This window comes from Pimephales promelas, chromosome 13, assembly GCF_988280905.1.
Source record: "Pimephales promelas chromosome 13, fPimPro1.hap1.1, whole genome shotgun sequence".
Taxonomy (NCBI): Eukaryota; Metazoa; Chordata; class Actinopteri; order Cypriniformes; family Leuciscidae; genus Pimephales; species Pimephales promelas.
The window spans coordinates 17443730-17465888 of NC_142781.1; the positions used below are offsets into that span (position 1 = coordinate 17443730).

Genomic DNA, 22159 nt, shown 5'->3' on the forward strand with positions numbered 1-22159 from the left:
ATAATAAATAATCCTTAGGAAAACAATAGGGCCTTCGCCCTTTCAGGGCTTGGGCCCTAATAATCGGAAGGAAAACAATAGGGCCTTCGCCCTTTCAGGGCTTGGGCCCTAATAATAAAGTTTAAGTTTTATAAGCTCAAATGTTTGCCTTGCTCTGTACTGCGATGCACGTGTGTGACCCTCCTGTTCGAACTCATTCATTAAAATCAACAAATCTTTTTCCGAGTCAATTCGTTCGTTTCGTTCGTTGAATAAACCAAATGTCTCGGAAAGAGATTCGTTCAGTTTGATGAACAAGTTTGAACAGGAGAGTCACACACGTGCGTCACAGAACAGAGCAAGGCGAGCATTTAAGCTTATAAAACTTAAACTTTGTTCTTTATTTATTAAATGAGCGATCGTTTCGCTTGATAAGACCCTTATTCATCGTCTGGAATCGTTTAAAGCCCTTTGAACAGTTTGCAGTTTCTACTGAAAGTGTCTTTTGGACCTTGAACCGTTTGGTTCCCAAGTGCATTATATGGAGAAAAATGCTGGAATGTTTTCATCAAAAACCTTAATTTCTTTTCAACTGAAGAAAGAATGTTATCACCTCGAAATGTCAGAAATGTCATGTGGCTTTTAAGTTGTAACTATTTTACTGAACAAATCGTCAGAGCAGCACTGATAACATATTCAGTGCTGCTCTGAATATGACACTTTCCCATTTCAACATACTACGATTTGGGACGTACTAATTCTATTTTCGAATACTATTTAGGACGGATAGTATGCGAATTGGGACGCAGCAATTGAGATAATTCGTCATTTTTATCCTAATGTTTACTATATTTATTTGCATGCCAGTGTTGTTGTGGGTTTTGGTTCTTTTGCTGTTGTTTACTGTAAAGACCTTTGAAATAACTAAATTGCATTGGCAATTGGCATTGCAATGCGATCAAAAAAAAGACCTGCCTGGAACTACTTTAGCCATGCGTTTCTTTGAAAGTAATTGCACACCACGTTCATCAACCAATCAGATTCAAGCATTCAACATGCATAATAATTCTAATTCACTGGTTCCTTTGAGATTTTCCTATGGGGTTTTTCAATTTATGTGTAAAACAAAACAACTTGACTATACTTTGACGTTTGGTTCTAGAACGTTTTTATTTTTTTAACTTGAAAATTGTGCAATCATGAAATTTCAATGGTTTCAAACATTTTGATATCAAAAATAACTATATTGTATTTATGTTGTTATGCTATCATGATATTAAATTACTCATATTGTGATATAAGATTTTGGTTATATCGACCAACCCTCAATAGTTTATTTATTTTTTTATTACTATTATTTTTTTTTTATTATTTGAAGCCAAGACTTTTTTGATTACAGTGTTTGCTCGGAAATTGACTTAAAAAAATTAAACTATCCTGAGAAATGTTCATTAGAGTGGATAGTGTGACAATTAGCCCCAGTTTCACATATATATATATATATACTATATATGTGTGTATGTGTGTGTGTGTGTGTGTGTGTGTGTGTGTGTGTGTGTGTGTGTGTGTGTGTACTTGTCTACCTATCTAAGAGGGGACTTTGGTGTCGTTACACACTCACCAACAGGGGACCGCCGAGCGAAGTGGGGACATTTTTCAAGTCCCCTGTTAGTTATGCCTTAAAACATGTTAAAATCAACTAAAAAACGCTCTGGTGAATTTTTTACATTTTTGACCAAGTGGGGACTTGCGAGTGTGTGTGTGTTTAAGCCCATACTCAGCAGCGCTCCTGTAGGCTGGAGCAAGAACTGCAATGGCCCATTAACACACGTCGTTCACACTTCTCTATTGTCTGAATGCCTTGCTGTCCCAGAGGCTCTGAGACTGTAGAGCTGCTGGTGAACTGGCTGCTTATAGGAACTTTCAGTAACTTTATAATAACTGCATGGTATTAATCATTAGTTAAGCATTAGTGAACTGATAATTCACCATTTATTAAGCATTAAAATACATTAATAAGCAGTATATATGTAAATACAGCTATAAATGTTTTTTTTTCTTGTTTTAATAGCATATCTATAATGTGTTTAATAATTGTATTTTCATACTTTATTAATGATCAATTTACATCTAAATGAAGTATAGCATTATTTACAAACCAGTTATTTAGGAGTTGTCAGTGGTTCATAAGATCACTTAGAATGTGTGAGTAAATTATATATATTATTTTTAGGGCCGGGACTCGATTAAAAAAAAATCTAATTAATTAGAGGCTTTGTAATTAATAAATCGAAATTAAGCGCATTTTAATTGCATAAATATTTGAACTGAGAACAGTGAGAAGATTTTTTCTCACATGGATTTTTAGTATATCATTTAATAATGACTGAATACATAAGCTTAAGCAACAAAATATTGTTTATTTTTGTTCAACCAAATCCAACAGACCAGTGCAATTGTATATGTTTTGCGTTGAGGTGAAACTTGAGGGTCGATGTGATATGCGAATTCCTTGTTGCATAGCTTGCACACAACAACCATGCTCTTAATGACGCTTCCATCGGTTCGTTCTTATAACTAAATTTCCCATCCACAGGACCAACCGAAGGGGTCTCGTCAGCGTCTTCGTTCATGTTCACTGCTTTTTTTTTTTATTAGCTGAGGTATAGACTGTAAAAAAAAGTCATGAACGCTAGTTGGTGCTCCAGTATTATCAGTCCGCCCAGGGCTGGACTGGGACAAAAAAAATCGGCCTGGGCATTTTGGCCCAGACTGGCCCACTACATATGAACATACACACAACTGAACTGTGTACGCCCTTGAATATGTATACCAACAACTCCTATTAAAACCACCAACCCCATCTAATGAGTGAGATGAAATAACTACTAAGTTTAAAATACAATTCTCCAATTGCATTGGCAATACCAGTCTTTCTCACAAGATATTTATATATTAACTGTATATTAACGCCACATTAATTGTGGCGTTCCGCAAGGCTCTGTTTTGGGCCCTAAGTTATTTTTGTTATATATAAACGATATATGCAAAGTGTCGGATGTTTTAAATTTTATTCTTTTCGCGGATGATACAACAATTTATTGTTCTGACCCAAATCTTACAGAGCTTGTGTTGGTGGTAGAGAAAAAATTGTATAAACTAAAGAATTGGTTTGATTTAAATAAATTGTCACTAAATTTAAATAAAACGAAATTCGTGGTATTTAGTAATAAAGAGTTAAATAATGAGATCAGGATTACTATTAATAAAAATATTTTAGAAAGAGTAAATCATATAAAATTTCTTGGAGTAATTATTGATTGTAAAATGACATGGAAACCGCATATTTTTAATGTTCAGAAGAAAGTATCTAAAATGATTGCAATTTTGTACAAGTTGCAGTATATCTTGAGTAAAAATGCATTACATTTACTTTATACTTCACTTGTTACACCATACTTAATGTATGGTATTGAAATTTGGGGAAATACATACAAAACTAGAACTAATCCAATCTTTTTATTACAAAAGAAGGTTATTAGATAAATTAATTATGCCCCATACAATGCACCAAGTAATTTACTGTTTCATCAATCAAAAATTTTAAAGTTTTATGATTTTGTCGATTTGTACACGTTAAAATTTATTTATCAAGTCAAATATAATAAAACTCCTAAATGTTTGCAATTATTATTTTCCCAACGAGAAAGTAAATATGATCTTAGAGGATTATGTATATTTAACCAACCACAAGTACATTCTACATTAAGAGAACACTGTTTATCAAATAAAGGAGTTAAATTGTGGAATAGCTGTTGTAATGAGTTAAAACAAGCCACATCTATTTTTCAGTTTAAAAAATATTACAAGAGAATAACATTGGAAAACTATAAAAGAATAAAAATGAATTAGACAGGCTTGCTTCTGGTGTGGACAATGGTTCACGAAAGTGTTAATGTTATTTTTATGAACAGATGTTGTCATTAATAAGTTACATTTCATTCTAAAGTTAAGGGCAGGCATAATAAGCTTTAGCTTCTGCCTGCACCTGGTCGTCTATAGTATTTATGCAGGAATTAAAGTGAAAAAAATTCTTCTGACTGAAATTTTTTTCAGGCCAAGTCAAATTCCTGTAACTTTATTTAAATAGTCGAGACCAATAGCGTTTTAAGGGGAGATGTTTAAAACCAATATAATATTGCCAGTTTGCGTAATTTAAAAGCTATTTTAATCTATGAAAAACAATTACTTATCTTGACAAATAATCAACCATATACATAAGTTTTCAGTGCATGTTTTTATTTTATTTTATTTAAGTGAAGTTTTATAACTTTATTATGTAGGCTATTTAACTTTAACTTTGTAGCCTATTAGAGAGCCTACTTATGTTTAACTGAATTGTTTGCTTTATTTCTCATTGTATAGCTTATTATAGCCTACCTATTAGGGTACTTATACTTTTGAACGGGATATTAGCATTAAAACTGACATTTAACAAAAAAAGAGACATGGTTGTGTAATTTTATATATTCTAAAATATATAAAATATTATATTACTATTCATTCTCTTCACTGTATGTGTACGCATAATACAATAAAACGACACAACCCTGTCTGTTTGTTAAATGTCAGTTTTAATGATAAATAATGTTATATATTTTTAAAATGAAAACAAAAAGAAGCAGGTTTGTGTTTTAGCTATATTTCGTGTTGTTATAAATATATTATAATCAATGTGCGTTGCCTGAACCACATTTGTGTGGCCATTTATATGTTTTTGATAATAATTATGTTCATTTATAAATGAAAAGAGGCACAGTGGTGTTGATGAAAAAAGGCCGAGTTGATAACCGGAGTAGCCGCGTGCTGAGTGACGCGATCAAGAACGCGCTGTTAGCAGCGTCCTCTCGTCCTCGGGAGTTTGTTCTCCCGAGTCAAACTTGGCAAGTCCGAACTACCAAGGACGCAAGTCCGAAGTTTTTGTACTTGGTATTGAGAAACGACCAATATTGACCCACGTTCTGTTTTCTATCATGGGACCGCAGCAAACGAGCTGTGGCCTCGCCTGACAAGATTGAGTGAACAGGGTCCAGGGAGCAGTTTTTCCGTGAGCGGGAATTGAAAAACCGGAGTGGACCATGAGCAAAGTGATTACAGAATGCTTAGAGTGGAGAGAGTAACGTGCTTTCGCTCCACTCCAGGCTTTATCACATCCCCCCTCAGCAGGGTGAATACGCATCATCTTTCCTTAATTTAAGACCTATTCAAACTAAAATTAAGACATTTATCACACTGTTTGCGAAATGAAAGCCTATTTACGGCCTTAAAATTATGAAAAGTTAATTTAAGACATAAGGACAGACGGGAACCCTGCAATTGACGGATATCCGTCATAGACCCGCTGCAATTAAAGGAAATCCGTCGAAGCGACGGAGAACTTTAATCCCTGTTTATGTTTCGAATGTTTTGATTGATTGATTGAATGATCTGTAAATGACCAAACCGAATAAATGAAATAAAGTATTGGTCAGCGCACCTCTGTCCCTCTAGGGGGGTTCGGGGGCATGCTTTAAAAAGGGTTAGCTCACCCAAAAATGAAAATTCTGTCAGTATTTACTCACCCTCATGTTGTTCCAACCCCGTAAGACCTTCGTTCATCTTCGGAACACAAATTAAGATATTTAAGATATTAAGATCGCTCCTGCATACAGTCCGTAGGCTTCTTGAGGGAATGACACTTGCTGTCCCCGAAAAGTCATTAAAGACATCGTTAAAATAGTCCAAGTGACTACAGGGGCTCAATCTTAACTTTATCAAACGACGAGAATATTTTTGTGCACAAAAACAAACAAAAATAACGACTTTATTTCAATTATTCACTTCCTTCTCCATGGGCCTGTAGTCAGTTAACGTAGTGTGATTGCGTAGAGCTACGTCACACGAAGGCTCACTATTGGCCGACGCTGGTCATGTGTGTGTGATGCGTGTGACGTATAATAACAGAAGCTTACGCTATTAAACTAGTAACCTGACTCGCGCAGAGGGAGAAATAAACCAATAGTTGAAATAAAGTTGTTATTTTTGTTGTTTTTTTGCACACAAAAGTGTTCTCGTCGTTTGATAAAGTTAAGATTGAGCCGCTGTAGTCACTTGGACTATTTTAACGATGTCTTTAATGACTTTTCTATGCCATCAAGAGTCATTCCCTCAAGAAGCCTATGGACTGTATGCAGGAGCGATCTTAATATCTTAAATATCTTAATTTGTGTTCCGAAGATGAACGAAGGTCTCACGGGGTTTGGAACAATATGAGGGCGAGTAAATACTGACAGAATTTTCATTTTTGGGTGAACTAACCCTTTAATGTTAAATTCATCAATCTGGTGCACTTTGAGAGTTCAAATTTAAGAGCTCCAACCCATATTCAGTGTGCAAATTGAACAAAGAAAAACTCAAAACTCTTTTAGTTGGGATATAGTGTCTGTCTACATTACATAATACATAATTAATCATAGTTATAATATTAATCACAAGACAGTCATAGCCATATATTGTAAAACACATGCACTGAAAAATAAAAGCAACTTTCATTATTAGCTTAGAACTAATTTCTGTAACTTGAAAGAGATATAAAAACATTATCTTTTATTTTGATGGAAACGGCATTCAGCTTTTATTTTGACAAAAAACATGGTTTACAAACGGGTCTTATACTCTCATTATAATTCTAATAAAATGCGTAATTGTCAAATATCTCTAACAAACAGTTCTCTACACTCAATGTCTCTCATGATCCCCCTCACTCCTAATCAGACACTGAAGGCGGTTTCTTTTTTTTTTTTTTCACGCCATTTCTCTGCACATTCCTTGTGTTTCTTCTCCATCGCTCTGACTATTTTGACAGATACTCACTGACACTGCACGCTCTCTTAGCCCAGAGGGGGAGGTGATTAAAGATGTGATTGGACTAGCCCAGTGTCAATCAAGAAAATTTTGACCTTATACACTGCAAAAAACAAAAGAAACAAAAAAAAAAAAACAAATATAAAAGTAAATTTAAGACTTAGTTATAACATAGATTTTGTGATAGATCTTATTATTTACTTCAGATTAGTTTTAATAAAATATATTTATTTTAAATGTCCCAAAGAAATAAACACCATATAACTTTCAGATTATTTTGTCTGCAACATTTTATGTAAGTCATTAAAAGTCCTGTTACAATTACCGTTTAACAATTAACAATACATTTTTACTCCTGTTAATTTCATATTGGTGTATTTCACCTGGGGTAGTCTTACACCAAAACAAAACAACAGCAATAATGAATTTAATTAAAAATCTAAGAAAATTATGTACATCGAGCCACATTTACACCTGTTATTAACATGAATTTTCATCAATCTGATCACAAGAAATTAAAAAGACAAATGGCTGTTTACACATAGTCACTTTAAACGTGTATGTCACCATGTGTGATTGGATTTCAACCTACTTGAAAGTGTTAGGTTTCTGTCTGTGTTTTGTTCCTTTTTTGTCGGTTCTTATCAGTGTATGGTTTTTCAGCTCATTGTGGTTTTACCAATGTACTTTAAATAAACTGGACTGCTCCATTTAAATACAGCTTTTATTTCATCCTCGTTTTCAATCATCATGGCCGAAAGTAGACAAGATCAAACTCATTCAGATCCTGATTACATCTGTATATCATTGTCCCAATATGATTGTATCTAAAAAAATATATAAGTTAATGCCAAGTGTATAGGACCTTGTTTATTTTTTTGAATCAGTGAATATTTACATACATACACATTCAATCACTAGTTTTTGTTGCTGAGAGGTAGACAGTAAAACAACAATATGGTAATCTCTACAATATCCTCGTTTATGTTTAAAAATATAAATAAGTTAAAAGATAGAAAATCATATCATGGTTTTAGCTTTGTTGTGTTCCTAGATCCATTTACCACATCCATGTTTTAGACATTCCAAATATGTATTATCAAGTATTATCAATTGTATAAGTTTTTGTATTTGAGCTAACATATCTGTTTAATACTAACAGTCTGAGTAAGTAACATTAAGCTCTCAAGTGTCTGCTTACTAAAGCAAGATTTATGACATACTCATCATATTTCATTTATTCCCCACCTGCTAAAACAAGGGCTGTCTTAGAAAATGTTAATGTGTTTAAGTATAAACATTGATATATAAACGTGTAAAAATACATGTGGTGTGATTTGACTGTATTGTAAACAGCTCTGCTAAATTACAGAGCTGATTGAAACATATCCCAATGGCTGTGATCGGACGCTTTCTCACTGTGTTTTCAGTCCCTGAGTGGACTGAGCTGCAACCCCCACTACCTGCAGGACATTAGCATCTCTATGGAGAACGGCTTCAAAGGCCAGGCTGTGAAAGTTTACCTTAGACCTAAAAATACACATGCTTAAACAAGTCATCCTATACTTAAAACACTCTGAGGACTCTGCATGTATTTTTTGAGAGATTCAACAAGAGGAACTATTAATATGAGCTTTCGTTTCAGATGTGGTATAAAGGTTTAGTTAAACCAACAAAAATATGAATGCCCATGGTAATCTGCTACATCCCTATAACATCATTTGATTTATAAATGAGCAGATTTTTTATTTATTTATTTTTTTACATTGTGGTAAATTACTTTTTTCTGTCTTTTAAAATCTTTTAAATAGTAAATTAATTGGGGTTATACCAATGTATTGGTGAGTAAACAGTGAACTAGATTAAATATGCATGGAACTCCAAATAAACAACACATGGTCCAGTACTTTCTTAAAGGGATAGTTCACTTTGAAATTAATTTTTGATGTGTTTTAGCTTACCTCAAGGGCATTCAAGATGTAGGTGTCTTTGTTTCCACAGTATTTTCAATTTTGACATTTTTCAGTCAAACCGTTGTTGTCTATCAGTCATACACTGGAGGCTAAGGGGGTCCACCAAAAAGCATGCACAGAGAAGTCCAAATTAAACATGATTTAATGACTCGTAAATGTAAGTACACATTGATGGCCTAAGACACGAAATGAGCGGTTTGTGTGAGAAAACCAAAAGTATTTATATCATTTTACCTCTTGTAATCACAGTGATCTGAATCTGTTGTTCAATGTCCAACTGAACCGAACTGAATCAGTTCAATGTTACGCCGGAAGTGATCGCTTGCGTGTGACGTCACTCAATATTTACACAGAGATTTCGGAAGTTTTACCTTTTACTAAACATATTTAGATATCCCGAAATCGTCTTCCATTGCGGTTTGGACTTCTCTGTGCTGCTCTTTGGTGGACCCCCTTCACCTCCAGTGTATGACTGATCAACCCGATCTCACGACCAAGTCGACGAATGATTAAAAAGTGGCTAATTCGTAACAATTCATACGACCTCACACGTACGAATTAATACGATTTTGCTAAATCGTACATATTTTACGAATTGGCCAATTCGTATGAATTCGTACGAATGACCTACCCCTGACCCCGCCCCTAAACCTAACCATCACGTGGGTTTAGAAAAATCGTAGGAATTAGTACGAGTGAGGTCGTACGAATTAGTACGAATTAGACACTTTTTAATCATGCGTCAAATTCGTACGAATTGGCAGCCCATTCTCACCCCCAAGGCGTCACTTAATTGACGCCTTGGGAAGCATTTGGACATGCTTCAATATCTGACGCTTTAGGCGCCCTTTAGCGTCAGTTCGATGACGCCCTAGGATCGCGTGTACCCTACCCCCACCCCACACCTAAACCTAACCGCGTCCTCTAACTGACGCTTTCCTTTAGCGTCAGTTAGATGACGCCGTAGGATCGCGTCATGTAAGTGACGCTAAAGGGCGCCTAAAACGTCAAATATTGAAGCATGGTCAAAGGTGACGCCTTGGGGTGAGAATGCGTTGGAATTGGTCGTGAGATAGTGTTGGACTGATAGACAAGAACGGTTTGACCAAAAAATGTCAAAATTGAAAATACTGTGGAAACAAAGACACCTACATCTCGGATGCCCTTGAGGGAAGATAAAACATATCAAAAATTAATTTCAAAGTGAACTATTCCTTTAATGTCGGTAATTTAATGCATTCAGTAATCTGAAGTAACCAATGCTATTATAATACATTAATTAAGTGTATTTATCTTATTCATATGAGCTCATAAAAACACAACCGTTTATAAGTTTATAGTAACTCTTAAAAAACACAACCTCATTGAAAATGGGTAGCACTTTATAAGTTTCCATTTATTAATATTGTTTTTTAACCAAATTAATGAAAATGAACCAACCACTTATTTTTTTACTAACATTAAGTTTTACTAACTTTTTTTTGTTATTTAAATAATTTGTTGGTTAGTTAGTAAAGTGAGTAAGGGATGTAGGCTACATCCAGCCGTCTATTATCGCAAAATAAACACTGAGAAGGGTGAATGACCCAGATGTGAAGTAGCCATATAGTAGCAGCTTCACTAGTGTGAATTGAGTTGTTTTAGTTACAAAAAACAGCAATATCCTTTCATTGACATAGTGCTTAAAACTATTCTTTTGGAATGTGTGGTTAACGATTTACATTCAAGGTAAATTTGCCTTTACATATGATAATCACAGGTGATTGCAGTTTAGTAACTTCCTGCATGTTTTTATCTCGCTAGACCAGGTGTTAATAGACTACATTAAATGCTTCAATTCACTAGCAGATATACTAGCAGTGAAACAATCAGAGGCAGAATTAAGACAGAAAATCATATTGTTGTTGTAAATAAGCTATTCATCTAAGCGGATTCATTCATCAACTATTTGTAAATAACCTGTTCAGTTGTAACAAGTGTATCGACTGTTTTTGCTTCGGCACTTATTATATTGTCTGCTCTACTCTTCGCAAAAGCTGGAAAAACATTTTGGCCACAACTTAGGGACGTGAAAAGGGCTGTCACTCATTTACTTCACCTTACTTTATAGTTAATTCAACGTTTACATACTGGTGGTTGATGTAAAACGTTAAAAAAGTTAAAGTAAATAGGATTTTTAAAAGTAAAATACTTGTGTTTAGGTTCATTATGTAAAAAACAGGAATTTTACTTTTTAAATGGTTAGTTCTGTGGATATCTTAATAATATGGTATCTGTTTCTCTATGGCATTTTATTTAAAAATCTTTAATCCCAATCAGAGCATTTGAGCAAAGATTGCATTGCGCTCGACCCAATCCAAGCAAACGTTCCACTTGTGTGCCGCTCACACTCACATTGATCAAATCCCGCTCCTACAGGTTGTTTCTCTGTGCTAGATATATCGTTCTCTTTGTCATAAACTTCTTGATCAAATGTCTTAATTGCAGTTGGCTTATGGATAACAGTTAAGATATTTGTGGATTTAACATCCTTAGCTCTTTAACCTAAAAAATGTATTAATCTTTGTGAGGAGCGCATGTAAGCAACCGGTAATCATGAATATTTTTTAACTGGAAGTTATTACAAGCACTCACTTACGGTTTCTTATTTTGGGACAAAAAAACAACAACACAAAAATAACATAAACATGCACTTCCATTCATCATCTGAGCCACACCAAATAAAAACAAACATACATTAAAAAATACACTGTGGATATTTTGAAAACATCTTAAAAAATTGAATTAGGGACTGACTGGACATGTAAGGGGTGCAATTGTTAGAAATTATTTTTGACAGAATCAAAATGGTTTCAGTAATGGTTTTAGCTTTGTTGTGTTCCTAGATCCATTTACCACATCCATGTTTTAGACATTCCAAATATGTATAATCAAGTATTATCAATTGTATAAGTTTTTGTATTTGAGCTAACATATCTGTTTAATACTAACAGTCTGAGTAAGTAACATTAAGCTCTCAAGTGTCTGCTTACTAAAGCAAGATTTATGACATACTCATCATATTTCATTTATTCCCCACCTGCTAAAACAAGGGCTGTCTTAGAAAATGTTAATGTGTTTAAGTATAAACATTGATATATAAACGTGTAAAAATACATGTGGTGTGATTTGACTGTATTGTAAACAGCTCTGCTAAATTACAGAGCTGATTGAAACATATCCCAATGGCTGTGATCGGACGCTTTCTCACTGTGTTTTCAGTCCCTGAGTGGACTGAGCTGCAACCCCCACTACCTGCAGGACATTAGCATCTCTATGGAGAACGGCTTCAAAGGCCAGGCTGTGAAAGTTTACCTTAGACCTAAAAATACACATGCTTAAACAAGTCATCCTATACTTAAAACACTCTGAGGACTCTGCATGTATTTTTTTAGAGATTCAACAAGAGGAACTATTAATATGAGCTTTCGTTTCAGATGTGGTATAAAGGTTTAGTTAAACCAACAAAAATATGAATGCCCATGGTAATCTGCTACATCCCTATAACATCATTTGATTTATAAATGAGCAGATTTTTTATTTATTTATTTTTTTACATTGTGGTAAATTACTTTTTTCTGTCTTTTAAAATATTTTAAATAGTAAATTAATTGTATATCGCCTACTTTCTTTAAATGCTGCACCATCCCATAGTTTGATATTATTTTTGAACTTTTCCTTTATTAACTTTATCATGTTTTATCTGCCATTGATATAGGTTTGTGTTCTGTGCTCTATTTAAAATGCATGCAAAATAATACTAATTATGAAAAGTACTTTTTCCTGATCCAGTTGATGTTTACAACTGGATTTAAAACTAATTTACCAACAGATTCTACCCTTATGTTAATCTAGCTATTTGATTTCAATCACAAAACATTAGCATAACAGAACCAATAGTAATGTTGGCTAACTGTGGTTTATCCGATGGCCCAATCACTGCTCCGATAGCAGAACGTATATCTCTCTATTCCAGGTTCCTAATTCACACTTCATGTTTGGCATTTGGAAGAGCACAACTTTAGAAGACTTCAACGAGATTGTTTCCTACATTGGAGAGTTATCTTTCTATTATAGTTTAAAGATTTATCTACCTACAAGATCCCAAGATCCTAAGCGCACTGAGCCATTTCTCATCTCACTTTTTTTCTTTCCGAAGTAAAAGGTAAGTTGTACATTCTAACTTCATTTTATGATGATTTGTAAATGCTAACATTATACAATGTTTTTGCATCCTCTTACAATGTAAATGTGCATGCAGATTGGTATTATTGATATTCAGTTTCTTTTTAAAATGATTTTATAAAAATACTTGATATAAAAAGTATAGTAAAAAATGTAGTAAATTATCAGCCACATTGTCATCTTTTCAATAAGTTATTGTCTACACAATTCTAAGGAGTTTTTTTTTTAGAGTATTTTCTATTTTTTTTTTTTTTTTTTTTTTTTTTTACTTAGCATATGCACTATATCCTGCATAAAATGTTCTTATATTTCACAGGAAAATGAGACCCAAAAGAGTTTCTCCTGAAAAGGAAGCCTTGTACTTCATTGCTTCGGGGAAAGATAAAGACACATTCGAGAAAAAATTAATGTGTGAAGAGAAAGGTAAGTTACGGCATTCAATTCTGCCATCAGTATGACTTTGCAAAACTTAATTAAAAGCTAAGTTTGGTCTCTAAATAATGTCGAATGGTTGGGTTTAAAATGTGTAGCTAAAAACAACAGGCTGTTAAAAAAAACACAAGAGAAACAAAAAAACATGATTGAATCAGTTAAAGGTGGATTTATATCTGTTTTCCTGCCTGTATTTATGCTAGCTGCTGATGTCCAAATTAAACTCCATTGTGTAGATGTGCGAGTGATCTTGATATTATTTGTATGTAACTGCCAGTTAGACTCCGGGGGCCTGTTTAACAATGGAAATTATCAATATTCAGTGTCATGATACATATGAGTTTTGTAGTTTTGCACTTTTAGATGTAGATATCGTATTTGTTTTCCAAGCAGGGCTACCATTTAAAACAGTTTAGACAACCTTAACAACTTTATGAATCTTTTCTCATACTTAATTTACACTTATTTATACCCAATTTATTAGGTTTTGGAGTAATCGCCACAAAACATATTGAGCCAGGAGAATTCCTATGTTGGAAGACACATGGCTGGATCTGAAGGAGAGACCCTGCTCAAAAACTACTCAGCTGAAGATGCAGTTTTTTTATATTTCTACTCCTTTCAGGGACAATCTTACTGGTAAGATTAAATTAATGAATGTTCTAATGAAGTATAATTACATCATATTTTGGTATGTTTATATACAGTGTTTTTAAAATATTTCACCATACAGTGTTGATGGCAGTAAAGCTACAGAAAATCTCGGACGATACATAAATGATGACCACATCAAGCCAAACAGCAAAATTAAAATAGTAAGTCTGTATTTAATGTTTTCGTATTGTTTGTCTTATTCTTTGTTTTAATTACTTCTTTTATAGAGCCTCATCTTGATTGTAGCATTATTTGACATTACAAACTAGACAGTTGTGGGTCTTTCAAATGTTGTTGTTTTTGTTTTCAAATGTGTGTTTGTGTACTTTTGTGACCAACAGATAATGGATGAAAAGAAAATGCCACATTTGTGTGTATTTGCGTTAACAAAAATCAAGCCAATCATACCAAAGAAAAAATCATACCAAAGCCTATGGACTAGTATGCAGGAGTGATCCAGCTCTCAGATTTCATAAAAAATATCTTAATTTGTGTTCGGAAGATGAATTAATGTCTTACGGGGTTGAACAACATGAGGGTGAGTAAATACTGACAGAATTTTCATTTTTGGGTGAACTAACCCTTTAAATGCTTTGCTTAAGTTGATGAAGACCTCCACTGTGTATTGCTTTATCCTCAGTTGCAGATGTAATTTTTCCTATGAGTTCAATTAATGCCAAAGCAGTTAATCTTTTTTATCTCTAAAGCCATATTGTTTTTCATTAAATAATTTGTGTTTTTCTAAAAAAAAAAATTAATTTTTGAGCAAACAACTTTTCAAGGATTTTAGAAAACCGAGAGAGCAATGACACTGGTCTGTAGTTGTTAAAGTGTAGTTATACATTTCTCCCAGCCCTGCAAATCTGGTCCTCTAGTTATAAAGGAGCCCAAAACCCTTTAAAATCAGCAACAGACCAGTCTGACCAGTTAGACAGTCTATCTCAAACCAATAGACTATCTAGTTTAAGCCCCCCCCCCCTTTCTAATAGATTGATCAGATAGCGCCCCTTTAATCTTTTCTATTTTACCTGTTCATAATCATTTTTGCATGAATTGAAACGCATGATTGTTCATGATTTTCATGCATGATTTAAATTGTATTATATTACATTATTATTATTCATGTATTTAATTTTATTCATGTATTTAAATGTATATATGTAAATGTAATGTGTTTGAAAATACACAATAAACCTTGAGCAGTTAAAGCTTCAATTGTTCTTTTTTCTATTTCCTATAGTGCTACTGTGCAACCTGTAGAATATGTAGAAAATCCATAGAAATATTATTTTAACTGTTAAATAATACTCTATTTCTACGGATTTTCTACATATTCTACAGGTTACACAGTAGCATCAAATAAATACAATAACATTTCATAACTGTATAATACTATACAGTATTATTAAAAATTAACAGTGTAATACTGTACTTTAATATGGTAAGAAATTACAGTAAAATAATGTTATTTGATTTTACAGTATGCTTAACAGTACTGTAGTTAGTGTTAAAGTAATTTTATTGTTGAATGAAATACAGCAAGTACTGGATAATTGTTGCCAGTAAGTTACTGTTAATTTGACAAGACATTTTTTTACAGTGTATTTTATACAGAATATAAAAAAAGGATAAAACATAATGGACAGATGTGTTGGGAAATGGCAGTTGTATTAACAATATGGCATTAAAATATATTTTGAGCCACCAATCCTACTCCTACCCCTAAACCTACCCCTAACAATTCGTTAAAACTACGTAAACTAACGTTACAATTATGAAGAAAAACGTGACTAACAGAAAAGTATAATCACAATAATATATTTATTGCGAAAATGTCAAAACCGCAACCAAAAGCCGTTCACATGAAGATGCTTTGCAGTCGCAGTCCTCTCTGGCAGCATTGTAATAGTTTTATATGAAGTACAGAGCAGAATTTAAATTAATAATCAATGAAAATGTTCATCCGGCTTCAGTTCGCAGCTTCGCACTATTTCAAAAGAACTAAACCAACCGTCACAGTCCTTCATGTCTCAATCTGTGATGAGGCAGGGAAGAGCCAATGACCATTTGATATCTCTGCCGTAAAACACGACGTATCGCTTCTCAAGGGCGCGATCTTTGAATTTGAATTGATCACCAGCGCGGGATTTGACGTGTACGGTTGCTGCTGAGAATGGAGGCGAAGATCACGACTGGATAAAAGGTTGAATTAGGATTTTTTTTCTTGTAAACAACGTAGGCTATGGATTCTAAAGATTTGGATTACATCAAACTAATAAAATTGATGTCTTTTGTGAATTTATGTTTTGTTTTATAGGAGAAAACACTTTCTGTGCCTCACGGCAAATAAACTATATTACAAAATGGTTAAACGAGTAAAGTTAAAGAATGTATTTTTAAGGTTTTATAGTGTATTGTTTAACACCATGCAGGCGAAACGAGCAAAATGTTAATATTTATGAGTATTATATCAATAAATGAGACTGAAAACGTAATGAATAAGACAGTTGAATGCAATAGAGTCAAAACATAATGCTACGATTTTAATATGCATAAATTGTGATATGTACAAATGTGTACATCGGTGGATTTGTTCAAATGTAAATAAATTACGTTTTTGTGCTGTCAATAACGTAAATATTTTACATTTTAGTTCTGTAAATACGTCAGTATTATACGTTTCTGCGCATATAAAACGTAATTATATGTACGTATGATAGAACTACACTTTACGTACAAATGCATACGTATTCTCATGAGATCACATTGGATTTTAGTCGACTAAAATATAATGGGTTTAGTTAAATTGTAATGCGTTAATTTAGAATTTAGAATAGAATAAAATGTACAAACCCATACACTCCCGAAGAAAACATCTATTAACCTATTAATATAAATGATTTAAAAGTCTGAACATGCAATACAGATACGGATTTAACTACTGTGATTTAAAAAATATCTTAAAATTAAATAAAAACCACTTTTCCTAAAGTACAACACAGCCTTTTCAATGGATGATATACAGTATGCATTCTTTATAACCATGCATACATCCTTCTTTATTCTTTCAAGCAGAAATATTCTTTGTGTAAATTAAATATAATTAATCCTTATTATACTAAAGCTATTAACAAACTGTGATTGCTTTTCTCTTTTTCTTTGGTTGCTTGATCAATATTAAGGACACAGACCACATTATGTTTGATGCCACTTTCACTTTAAGACGTCGGATTATTTCCAATGACATGCGGATCCAATTGCACTGATGCACATCCGATACACTCACAACTGTTTAAGACATAACCGACATAATTTACATGAATACTGTCCAAAGCGGACATTTAAAGCACTCAATAACCTTGCCCCTTCATATTTATTGGACTTTCTTAATATCTATATTCGATCTCGGACTTTAAGATCGTCTTCCTCGCTCACTCTTGTTCTCCCTAGAACCCGCACTACTTCTATGGGGTCCCGAGCTTTTAGTTTTGCAGCTCCTTATTTATGGAACCTGCTGCCACAGGATGTGCGAAACAGTGAAAGTATTCATGTTTTTAAATCTTGCCTTAAGACCCATCTTTTCCGGCAGGCTTTTATGTTTTATGTGATTTTTATATATATATATGTGTGTGTGTGTTAGGGCTGGGCAAAAAAAAATGATTTTTCGATTAATCGGTTTTTAAAATGTGGCCGATTCAAAATCAATTCTCAACGGCCTCGAATCGATTTTTTCCATATAAAGGGCTCGCGGACGCGGTGCGGCGTCTTCTCGTCTCACTGCACTAGGCAAGCACTAAGCTAGGGCTGAAACGATTCCTCGAGTTACTCGATTACAAAAATTCCTTGAGGCAAAAAATCTGCCTCGAAGCCTCGTTAAATGACGCAGTTCCTATGGCGCACGCAGGGATCTGATTGTTTCAGACGGACCGTTATTCAGGAAGCACACCACAGCGCATGATACATATGACTTCATAAATTGCAGAGAATGTCTAAAGTTTGGGATCATTATATGTTTATAAAGGGAGAGAACAAGATGCAATGTGTCTGCAAAGTATACCTGGCAGGGCTGCCACTCACGCATTCAGCGTGAGACTCGCGCAATTCGATTTTTCACGCTGCGTGTATATCCCTTCGGTCAAATGCCTGAAAGATGAGTTCGTCTATAGATCTACCTGTTGAGCCACTCGTGATCGACTAGTTTTACCGCCGCATATTAATTCGCAAGTTAAAATATCCTGTAATCTAGTGCGAGCGCGCATGCGAGATGTTGAGCTCCTAACCGCGGCTCGCGCACGACGGCAGAGAGGTAAGCGAGCGCGTGCACCCATGTCTCTCTCACGCGCCAGTCAGACCAATTGCGGCAATTCATCATATGCTTAAACTTTCATGTAGCCACGCAACAAAAATTTTAGCATACATTCACCGGGACGTGATGGAGGAACAAATATTGTGAGACACACAGACACACACACTCTGATGTTTGTCTTGAGATTACAGTTGAAAAAGTCTGATTCTTATTTATAATTGTTTTATTTCCATTTATTTATTTTTTATAAATTGTACACATTTGTGTACCTGTTTGGGTTGATATTTTATATTAATATATTTTTGTTTCCAGGTGGGTAATTTGCAGAAGGTGCAATCCTTTTTTTGTAATGTTGTATTAAGAAGACAAAACTAAGGCCAAATGGGCTTTACTATTTAAGTTTGTATTCAAAGTTTTACATGTTATGGGCTACATGTAACAGGTTTTACAGTAAATTGTTTTAACTGTATTGTTATATAATTGTTGGCACTGGCACTTATAAACACGGGTAAAAATTGCAATAATTAGTTGTGGAGCCAAATGTTGCAGTTGGAATAAATACCTCTATTTTCTTTTAAATAAATAAAAGCCAAACACCTTATCATTTTCGTAATACATTATTTGTTTTGGTTGCTTAAAAACACACATAAACAAATTATCCGATTACTCGATTAATCGATCGATTAAGTGCTAGATTAATCGATTACAAAAAGAATTGATAGCTGCAGCCCTACACTAAGCGCTGCAGCTGTCGATACACACTCGCGTTTAGGAGTCGGGACACGACGAAATATTCACTTGCACAATCGGGCCAGCATTGCATCGTAACCTATGATGGTAACTAACGTTTATAATTTTCACGTCTTTTTAAGTTTTAGTTTAAACATTCAAGCAATATTAAACCATCCCGTGCTCGCGCACTCTCAGAGATGTCTTTCACTGCGTGCACATACAGTAAAGCCAATCCGCCTCAAACAGCTCGCCTGAAACAAACGTTTTATCCCTGGATTATATCGCTTTAACAGTTAAAAACACTCGACATTATGTCAAAACTCTGGTATTGGTGAGTAACCTCGTAAAGACAGTCTAATGTCTTAAATAAGCATTAAACGCGTGTGACAGACAGACAGTACAAATGAGACAGGGATCCGTTCTTAAAGTGAACGCAGCCATATGTGTCTGTCATTAATTCTGTTGAATTAAAACAATAGAATATAGCATTAATTCTAAGCAATCAGAATTAATAGCCTTTGTATTTAATTCAGTCTTGGACTAAAAAGACTATCCAGTGTTATTTTACATTGGATTACTTTATTCAGTTTCTGTAGTATTTCTGACATACCAAAAAAACTCTTTATTCTATTCTATTTATTTGCTACTTTTTTCAGTTTAATTCGAAGATTGAAATCAAGCTTCCATGTGTTACTTAAACTCTTAACAAAAAAAAAAAAAAAAAAACATTTAGGTAAGATCAACGTTAAAAAAATGTCTAAATATTTATATTTTTATTTATCTATATCTATCTCAAACATAAAATAACATGATCCTGTTTGATCAAGCTGTGTGACTGTTCTGACTTTTTTTGCATATTGCATCAAAATCCTGTCTATTCTTTGTATGCATTTAGTGTATCTAGAATAAAAAGAGTTTTATATACAGGTTTGTGGCTCTTAAAAAACTTTTGCTGGTAATTTACTCACCCCCATGTCATCCAAGATGTTCATGTTTTTCTTTCCTCAGTCGAAAAGAAATTAAGGTTTTTGATGAAAACATTCCAGGATTTTTCTCCATATAATGGACTTACATGGGAACCAGACGGTCGGTTATTTCAAAACTTATTCCAAAAATGTAACTTTTCAAAGGACAAATGCTAGCCTTGCTCTATTCTGTCAGGCGCGTTTGTAACGTCACGTATTACGTAATTACGTTCAAAAGGTCACGGGCGACGTAGCCGGAAGTACAGAATCAAAATCGTCCGACATCGTTGTTTTACCTTTTAATTACTTTTTTGTAAACAGCGTTTGAGTTAGTTTGCACGTTCAACCTATGCGTTCAACTTGTAAACACTGACTCTGTACTTACGGCTACGTCGCCCGTGACCTTTTGAACGTAATCCTGCTGCCGCCACAGAGTGCCATTTAGTTTTATATAAAGTTTAAATTATTTTATTGTCTCAAATCGTTGATAATGTATACTGACTTTGCCCTATGCTGCAATAAATTTAGTTTTGCATTCATTTACATAAATCAGCTGCTTGAATGACAATTGCTGATGTAATTGGGTTTTCATGTGAGATTCTCAATTCATTCAGTTAACTGATGCTCTGAGGTAGTTTTCAGACTGCAGACTCAGCAACAATTGTATTTAATTGTACAGTACAATTATAACATAGAACAAACATCTTCATTTCATGTCATTAAACATAACAATATTGCTGCCCATACACTGATGAGAAAGTGTGAGTCCGGTGTGCGATACTTGGAGTTGTCCTAGACGTGGCGCAGCGCTGCGCTTCTCATTCGGTGTGCGACCCCCTTTACGGATGTGTATTTCACTGCCACTTCAATTCACTGTTCACACACACACACAAAGTCCCCACTTGGTTGGATAGATATCATTCAGAAAGTTCCCTCTTGGCTAGTGTGCAGCGACACTTCTGTGTTAATACATGTATATGTTAGTAATATAGACGTGTGTGTGCAATGGCACATGGCAAGTAAATTGTTAGGGACTGCATAACAAAGCATAGAAAGTATATGAAGAGAGAGCGTTAAATAAGAAAAATAGTATATATATACATAATGTATATAATAGATATATAATTTAACTGTAATGAAGACATATTTCACTGCCAGTTCACACACACACACAAAGTCCCCACTTGGTTGGATAGATATCGTTCAGAATGTCCCCTCTTTGCCAGTGTACAGCGACACTGCTGTTAGTAGTATAGAAATATATAGTTTTAGATCGGTAAGATTGTTTATGTTTTTAAAAGAAGTCTCTTCTGCTCACCAAGGCTGCAATTATTTGATAAAAAAAAACAGTAATATTGTGAAATATTATTACAATTTAAAACAGCGTTTTTCTATGTGAATATATTATATATATATATATATAAATATATATATATATATATATAATGTATATAATAGATATATAATGTAAGCGTAATTAAGAAAGATTTCACTGCCAGTTCACACACACACACACAAAGTCCCCACTTGGTTGGATAGATATCATTCAGAATGTCCCCTCTTTGCCAGTGTACAGCGACACTGCTGTGTAGTAGTATAGAAATATATAGTTTTAGATCTTTGAGATTGTTTATGTTTTTAAAAGAAGTCTCTTCTGCTCACCAAGGCTGCAATTATTTGATTAAAAAAACAGTAATATTGTGAAATATTATTACAATTTAAAACAGCGTTTTTCTATGTGAATATATTATATATATATATATATATATATAAAGAGTTCAGATGCAAAAGCCTCTAAATGCCATTTGAAATTTTCTTCTAGAATGATCATTTTTTTCAAGCTTGTATATTTAAATTCAGTACTTTCACTTAAATTACAATGAAGGTTACCTATTAATTGTCATTTAAGTGAAATTACTGAACTTGAATATATAAGTTTGATAAAAAATGATCATTTTTGAAGAATATTTCCAACGGCACTTAGAGGCTTT

The 22159-nt window shown here is 33.9% G+C and overlaps 2 long non-coding RNA genes across 2 annotated transcripts; both read left to right on the forward strand.

The window, feature by feature from the left end:
- The first annotated feature begins 10040 nt into the window (after window positions 1–10040).
- On the forward strand, window positions 10041–14042 carry LOC148976841 (uncharacterized). Its single transcript, XR_016146012.1, has 3 exons — window positions 10041–13059; window positions 13396–13502; window positions 13996–14042. It is a non-coding gene; the product is annotated as an uncharacterized LOC148976841 (long non-coding RNA).
- Window positions 14043–14052: 10 nt separating this feature from the next.
- Window positions 14053–15438, forward strand: LOC120493856 (uncharacterized). The gene is made up of 3 exons (XR_016146013.1): window positions 14053–14150; window positions 14245–14326; window positions 14507–15438. It is a non-coding gene; the product is annotated as an uncharacterized LOC120493856 (long non-coding RNA).
- The last annotated feature ends 6721 nt before the right edge of the window (window positions 15439–22159 follow it).